The sequence below is a fragment of the Lipotes vexillifer genome, unplaced genomic scaffold (genome assembly GCF_000442215.2).
Source record: "Lipotes vexillifer unplaced genomic scaffold, Lipotes_vexillifer_v1.1 scaffold1442, whole genome shotgun sequence".
NCBI classification, from domain to species: domain Eukaryota; kingdom Metazoa; phylum Chordata; class Mammalia; order Artiodactyla; family Lipotidae; genus Lipotes; species Lipotes vexillifer.
Genome location: NW_006797379.1, coordinates 1,539,511 through 1,548,260, shown reverse-complemented (window position 1 = coordinate 1,548,260; position 8,750 = coordinate 1,539,511).

Genomic DNA, 8,750 nt, shown 5'->3' with positions numbered 1-8,750 from the left:
AAAAAAAAAAAAAAAAAAAAAAAAAATTAAAAAATAAAATAAAATAAATAAAGGATATCTGTTTTGGACTTCACAGGAGGGAGAAAAAAGTTCTATTGTATTTGAGACATTGTGCATCTTGTGGGGAGGGTGGGGCTGTTATAGAAGCCAGCATTTCCTTCAGTAATACACGCGGTCATCTCCTTCCCTTCGGCCAGTGATTAGCTTAGGGGTCGGTGTAAGACCTAGTACTGGCCAATGAGAAGCAGAAATCTTCTGGGAGCTTCCGGGACAGAGTTTCCTCTCTGATAGAAGGAGGGAGCAGTAGAAAGGGCAGCCTGCCACTAACTTTTTCACAACCTTGACACAGTGGCATTGAGGATGGGATGCTGGTGCCATAGCAGCCTTCCTAAGGGGCAAGAAACTCAGAAAAGTGCTGCCCCAGAATCCTGATGTCATTTAGCTGTCTTTCGAGCTTCTTACATATCATGTGTGATTCCTAAATAACCTTAATATTGAAGCTACTTTGCGTCGTGAATAGTGGAATGATCAAAACTAGTACACTTATTCTCAATTTTAAAAAATTCATTCAGCAAAGATTTATTGTGGGGCTCCTCTGTGGCAGGTGCCATTCTAGGTGCTGAGGACCCAATGCAAAGACAAAAACCAGGATCCGTGAGACTGTCATCTCATGATAGAATGTGGGTCTGGCAGAAGGATATGTAGATCAGAGGCCATGGATTTGAATCCAAAACTCTTCTCAGTAACAACTGTGTTTACTCACTCACAAGTATTTACTGAATACCTGTGTTAGGTAGTAGGAATATGGCAGCCCTGCTGTCAGGAGGCTTACAGTGAGGGAGACAGACGAGACATTACTCCAAGAATCACACAAATAAATGTCTCATTGCAAACTGTAATAATATGAAAATGTATAACAGCAAACCTGACCTCATCACCCATCACAACTGCAAATAAGAACTTGTTAAATTATTTGTCTACTGTCTCTCTTCCCTGCTAGACTATGGGCTCCAGGAAGGTGGGGACAATATCTGGTCTCGTTCTCTGCTCTATCCTCATCCTTAGCAAACTGCTTGGCACAGAGTAGGGAGTAGGTATTCACACGTAAGTGCTTAATAAGTGAGCATTTGTGACATGGCTTTCCTCCTGGATGAGGAAAAAAAAAACTATCCTACCAACTGTCCATGTTCCCAGATGGAGGGTGCAGGTATTCTGCTGGAACTGAGCAATAGACAGACCAAATCCCCTCAGCAGAAGATGCCCAGGGATTTGCAAAATCAGCTGGCGAGGGAAGCTGGTTGAGCTCAACTGGGAAACCTGCAAATATAACTAGGAGATGTGTCGACTGGCAAGAGCCTCTAGGGGATAAGTCTGTGTGATTTCCCAGGCAGGAACTTGGAAGTATGGTGGGCCAGGGCAAGCACAGGCTCCAAAGGAAACCTTGCGCTTGAAGCCCAGCTGTGTACTCCCTGGCTGTACATGACGGGACTTCACCTGTCTTGGCCCTCATGGTAAAGTGAACATGGCAACAGCAGTGCTTATCTCAGAAAGCCCTTCTGAAGGCTAAGGGAGAGAATGCGTGGAAAGCTCTTAGCACACTGCCTAGCTGGCTCGGGTCCAGGCTCTCCAGGAACAGGCTCTGAGACCAGTTAGCACACAGGAAGGGCATGGGGAGTGCTGGGGGAGGGGGGCAGGGGAGTGAAGGAAGCAGCAGCCAGAACTTGGGCCGCAATACGTTCTCAACGAAGGCCTCAGGTGAACCCACAGGGAGCTCTGAAGCTGGGACAACCCTTCTGAGTTGTCCTACCTTGAGGCAAGGGTCTTCATATAGCTGAGCAATCCAGTCAAGATCCAGCCTATCCACAGGCTGTCCAAGTGAGGGGATTTAACCTTGGTGAGGCAGCCTCCTTCAGTCAAGGGCAATTCTTAGAAAGGAACTCCACCAACAAACCTCAGCAAACTGTACCTCCAGCATCTGGAAGGAGACATCTAGAAGGACAAATACCTGTCCTAAAAGGGAGGGCCGTGTAGGTGGCACACCATGACATCCGTGACACTAGCATTTAATATGAACCTTTAAAGCCATCAGAGCAGCTGCTTAAACTTTCCCAAAGCTTGCTGAGGACTTAAGGCATGCTCACTGTCAAAGTACAGCTTCGCAAAGGTTAAAAGCATAATTGCGACGTAAATGTACAGTGAGCAGGTGGCAAAAATGTGTTGTTGAGGTTCAGAGCGAGCCTCCCCCAAATGTGCCACATTCCCATGAGGATTATTTTCAGCTAAAGCACTGAGACCCTGCGGATTCAAGAGAAACTACTGCCCTCCTCTGACTACCTAGAAGAATTTAAGTTGTTGCTGTTTTTTCTTGACCAGAAAAGAGTTATTAGCAGAAATAAATTTTATCTAAGTGCCTCCATCTATATGGCAGGACAAACATCTAATTATTGATACCAAACAGCTGCTCTTCTTATCATTCTTTGGGCGACGCTCCTGTCCTGGGAAACCCCCAGCCGCTATCCCATTCCTCAGCTCGGATGGCACAGGGACCTCAGTTTACCTTTCTGTCTCCGAACCTTTCATAAATGTGGGGTCTCTGACCCGCTCATGTATGTGGAGTTCCCATATAGATGAAATTAAATTTGACTTTCTCCTGTTAGTCTGTCTCACGTCGATTTAATTCTTAGATCAGCCAGAAGAAGCTGTTAAGGGTAGAGGTAAATTTTCTTCCTCCCCGACTGTGTTTAACTCATTAATGAGCAGGATGACAAAGTCGGATCAAGGGAGGAAACAGAACCGATTGTGACACACACTTGGATGTAAGTATACACACAGCAACACACACATATACTTAGTGGAGCAAAGGATGCTGGAGAAGACTGCAAAGTTAGATACAAAATTGCTTAGTGCTCTACAGGGACAAACAGGAATAACCTGTGGAGGTAGCTTTTCTATAGGACAAAAGTCATCTGCAACTTTCTGTCTACAAGTGAATAACTCTGGAGACTGGGTTCTAGGTCACAGCACACAGGCAGTCATAGGAAGTCACATCCCCTGAGACTCAGTGGCCCCTTGGGCTGCTTTGTTGAGACCATGCTGTCACAGGGCTTTGTAAGGGCACACTGTTATCTTTCGGCCTTATTTCCACGTTCTGGATAATTTCTTACCATTGGTGAACACTGAACACCTCATACCAGCCATGGGAGCTGTCACCATATGGGGGTGGCCCCTGAGAAGCTTCCAGAAGGCCAGTTCCACTGAGCAAATGGGAGTTGCTTCCTTCCTCCCAGTGATGCCAGCAAGACAACCATGAAGACCCACTGTGGGGGCTGCATTCAACCCCACAAGCTCTTCGAACATCTACTGTGCAGGACCTAGTGCCTTCCTAGCTATCACCTCTTCAGTGACAACTTTCTGATTGTCTCAAAGATAAGCCTGCACGCGCTACTAGGAAAATGCGATTCAAAGACAAGTACAACCAACAGAGAGCTGTGGGCTCTGATTCGAAAAAAAAGTTCCTTTAAGCAAAAGTTTAATTCCTTGGGACTCTATTCCTTACATTTTGCATTTTGTGAGATGCGGAAAGCTTGCCTTAATACTTTCTTGGCAGTCCAGTAGGCTGGCTGCTTTAGACCTTTCCCCTAGCACTCAACCATCCCTCAGGGCCAACCAGAAGAATTAAACTTGGCATTTCCTAACTACTGCACAGAAACTTCTCACTTACTTACCACGGCGCTGAAGGCACTCACCACTCCATGTCTCTCATCGGCCTAAAAGGCCCACATTGGGCATCTGATAGAAAGCCCATGTTTGGCATCTGATCCAGTATTTATGCACACAGAACGTGAAACAACACAAAACAGCCGGCATGAATTGAGTTAGATAAACACCACCCTAATTTGGCCTGTTGGAGACTAGGGGGAAAGGGGGAGCAACTGGTTTAGGGGATACTATTTTCAAATCCCATGGTCTTGCTTCCAGGTACGATGGGAACTTGAACCAACAGTAAAGCCAAGCTCTGCTGCTGTGAGTAGACATATGGATAATAACCCTTGCAAAAGCGAGCTCAGATGAAAAGGTTCTAGAATTAGATAGTGGTGATGGTTGCACGGCTGTGAAGAAATCAAAGATAGAGCTGTATACTTTAAAAGGAAGGAATTTTTATGGTATGTGAATGATATCTCAATCGTTTTTTTAAATAAAAAGGATCAGAACTACAATTCTCCATGGGGCTTCCGGCCCTTCTCCACTATAAGCACCTGCTCTAGCAAAACACTTCTGCTCTCAGGGGCAGGAGAGCCTGTCAGCTCCCCTGGGGGCACCAAAGCTGTGGCCCCAGGGTCAACCCCAGCTCTGCCAAGTTCCAGCTGTGTGTCCTTGGGAAAGTAACCCTCTCCTACCTACCTCACATCCTGGACAAGTCTTAGGACCACCTCGCGTACAGCAGGAACTCAGGACGTGCTGACTGTTAAAGGTTCATTCCTGCAGAAGGAGCTTAAACCATGGCGAGTAGAGGCCACTGCTTCCCACCTCCTGAGATCACAGCATATCCCGGGCAGGGGGAGGTATCAGTTGGAGGTCTTTGGAGGCTTGTGTCTAAATTTCCAAACCTCGTGTCTAAATTCCCTGACTTAAACCCTGAACCATAATTGGCACCCACACCTTGGACCTCGCTCCTGACTTTATCATTTCCTCACTAACTTCTGGGTCTTCATCCCCAGCCCATCAGAGACACTGAACTCGGCTGACCCTCAGGAGACACTAAACCACGTGCTCTCTCTCTCCAGGAACAAATGATCAACCCACCCCGGTCCCATCATGCACTAAATTCTCACCTCTCTTGGATGTGTCACTGATCTCTATTTCTATTCCAAATTCTATTTCTCTATCAGACTACACTGTTTTAGGGAGTTCCCTGGTGGCCTAGTGGTTAGGATTCCGTGCTTTCACTGCTGTGGCCTGGGTTCAATCCCTGGTCGGGGAACTGAGATCCCGCAAGCTGCGTGGCAAGGCCAAAAAAAAAAAAAAATCAAAACACTATACTGTTTTAATTATGGAAGTTTTACCATATATTTGACTGTTTGTTGGGGGAAGCCTCCCTTTTAAAAAACTCACTCTAGAAGTTTCTTAGCTTTGTATTCATTTTCTTACATGAACTGTACAATTACATCTTTTTTTTTTTTTTTTTTTTTTTTTTTTTTTTGGTCACGCAGCACAGCTTGTGGGATCTTCGTTCCCTGACCAGGGATCAAACTTGGGCCCTCAGCAGTGAAAGCACCGAGTCTAACCACTGGACTGCCAGGGAATTTCCTGTACAGTTATATTTTCAAGTTGCAAAACAGAAATCCCATGGAGTGGAACTTCATTTAATTTACACAAATGTGAGGGTGGGTCACCTACTCGTCTTCTTCGGGTGTGTAGGCTTTCCCATTCAGGGGGCATGGCATGTCTTTCCATTTACATTTATTCTAATGTCCCCGGTCAAGTTTTAGACAAAGCTTGTTCTTTCTAGGAATTTTATGAGTTTTTTAGGATCCATTTTTCTGTTTACTTTTAACGTGTAAGAAAACTATTGATTTTTCTTCACTTAGTGGTTAGCTCCCCTGTGGAACTATTCTGAGTTTCCCAGTTGTTTCTCATGGATTCCCCACAAAAAGACTATCTGTAAAGTTTTCTCTTTTCTAATGTTCCTAAGAGCTCTCGCTCCATTTTCTTATATAATTGTGCTTCCTGAGTGATGCTCAAGAGTGGGGATGGGTATAACAACTCTAGAAACGATCTAGTTCTTTACACTTGCTTTCCAAATGTAAAAAAATTACAAAAGCATCTGACTAATAGGAAACCTGTATATATTAAGAAAAATTTAGAATGTTCACAAAGTAGAAATTGCTCTTAGGAGTGACTAGACGTCACTACGACCCTCTGGCCAGAGCTCATGATGACAGAAGCTACTTATAATGCTGCTGTCAAAGGCCAGCACGTGGAAAAAATGAGGATGTCCACTCGTGTGCCCTCACCAGAGGCTTTGTCATCAGAGCTGGGGAGAGCTGCGTTAACTGGGCCCTCGGCTTTGGAGGTGGCAGCCCAGCAGTTACCACAAGGACCCGACATCCCCATTCTAGTCCTGGCCCTCCTGTCTCCTGCTCTTGGCTGGTATTGTCTCCCAGGCAGTAGATAAGCCATGATTTAGATACAAAAAAAAGTTGGTGTGGGTTTCAGCTTACTGGAAAACAGGGGTCACCATTCCCATTATAATTTTGTTTAAATGCCAGATTGCTCTACAGAATGTTTTTGGAGATTACACTAAGGTTAACTGCATCTTAGCTAGCTAGCAATCCCTCGCATCAGTGGTATGAAAGTACAGCAACTTTACTATACTTACAAGTTCATCATGTCCTGGGACAGCTCATCACTGAAGCTTATTTCCACAGTTGGTTTCACTTGGAACTGGCAATAGAGGAATTTTAATGAGTTAGACAGGGAAAGGACACCCACACAGGATTTAAAATTTTTTTTTCCAAATAGGTTTTCAAAAATCTGGTATCTGGTTTGGTTTCAGCACATTTTTTCCATCGAGCCTACAGAAGCAAACAAAGCACTAGCACACCATCAGGCTCTTCAATGAAAATGTATTTCACGGTAACACAAGGTACACATCATGCAAATGAGGCATCACCAGGACCGCAATGGTCCTGTGAGGTACAACAGATTGCAAGAAAACAGACATTTAGCAAAACAGGGCTATAAGAAAGATGGCAAGGCGTTTTTTGGAAAGTCAGACCATGCTATCATTTTCTATGTGCTTGTCATAAAAGGGATTTTCCCCCGATATTCATCGAGATCTATGGCACTGTATTATTGGAGGCATGTATTTTATTTAGTATATACACATACACAAACGTACACAGTTTCCATACCTAATACAGTCTTACACTGTAGCTGGTTTTAAGAGCACATGAACAAGATTACTATGGAGACTTTTTTGTATCTCCTGGTTGCAAACCTCAGTCAGAATTATGGATCTTTCCAAACTCTTTATTGTACAAGACAAAAAAAAGGTTTCAAAGAAGAAAAGGTTATTTTAATCTGAAAGTCACATTTCACCACAAGAAATGAAGAAAACACATTATTATATGGCACAAAACGTGTGAAGTACACATTCTACCGTCATTTGTCCCCCGCCCAGATGTTTTTATGTTCAAGCCTGTTCAAGTGACATATTAGGTCCAGTTCAGGGGCCCCTGTCTCAGAGCACTATGCTTTTCATTTGTACCTGGTTTTATTAGAGTAAACAAACAAACAAAAGCCCCAAGACCCAAGAGAAAAACAACAGCTACAACATGAAAAGCAACCACCTGGGCAGGAGGTGCACGATTCATTCAGTCCAGAAGCCACTTGAGGGTCTGGAGTGACTACAGCTTGGAGGATTTCAGGTACAACATGAAAAGGTCCTTGGAGATTCAGGTGCCCAAGTCTGGAGGAATATGCCTAAGGGAGCAGACGGCCTTCCACGCTGTTCAATGGCTCCCTTACTCAGCCAGACTCACTCCACTAGCTGCCCAAGGAGCAATGGGGGGCAACACATTTTGCAGGTGGCTAAGTTTAATAATAAAACACGGCTTCTTGATAGTAACTTCCAACAAAGAAACCCCAGAGATGGGGTAATGTTCCAGAATTTCTTCTCCTTCTAAACACAGACAGGGAGGTATGCAACCCAAGTTTTCAGTATATGTTTAAGTAGAGTCTGGGTAAATGTCTAGAATATTTACAAGAAACGACATCTAAATGTTTATATGCTCCAAGTCTGGGGATAAGAAAGGTTTATAAGGTGACTTTCCAAGCCGAAATCACACGGGTTATTCAGAGGATCACTATGATAATAAGAGTACAGGAAGTGCTTTATCAGCAGCTGAAGCTCATAAATAGAAATGTAACATGGAACTCTGCTAAAGCCCGACAAGGCCAACGTCTCAAGGATCTACTGAGAGTGGCCAGCGTTTGACATACTAAGTAGGAATACAGTTACATTTTGATTTAATAGTTTGGAATCCAGCGGTTAAGGACGACAGAAGCTTCTTCAGAGGGCCGGCAGCTCAGATTTGACTACCAGCAGCTTCATGGGTTCTCCAAACGCCACCTGTGGCAATTCAAAACCAAAATCAGGTGAAACCAATGGAGAGACAGTACTTTGCAAGTTGTAGCATCTATTCTCTCTCACTGAAATGATCGCAGTTTGGGACTTTCTACCTTCTTGGTAATTGCATTTTCCTTGGCTTATAGAGTCCCTCAACGGAAGTGCTGCAGCACTTTGTGTAGGACTATTCTTTTAGGGGGTCAAATTTTCTTTCGCGGGACTGTCCTAAAACCTGCAGGACGTTTAATGTCGCAAATCCCAGTGCTGCCTCCAGCCACTGTGACAGCCACCCCCAACACCCTTCCAAACACATTTCCAGCGGGGGCGTTGCCACCTCTGGCTGAGAAGAATTTGATGACTAGAATTATATGACAGATGAAAATATACAAGCAGTATGAATACAATTATTTAGCCAAGATTTTTTTTGGACAAGGATTTTGCACTTCTTTAGTTAGAAATGTAGGAAATAGATTTGAGAAGCCACGAACACTCTTCTAAGTTTTGTGGATTTTCTGGTCCTTAACTGATAGTGAGGTCAGTGAACCGAAGGGTGCAAGGTATGCTAATAACAAGAGAAATCTCTTACTAAATATTAATCCATGTAACTGTCAGGGAAAGA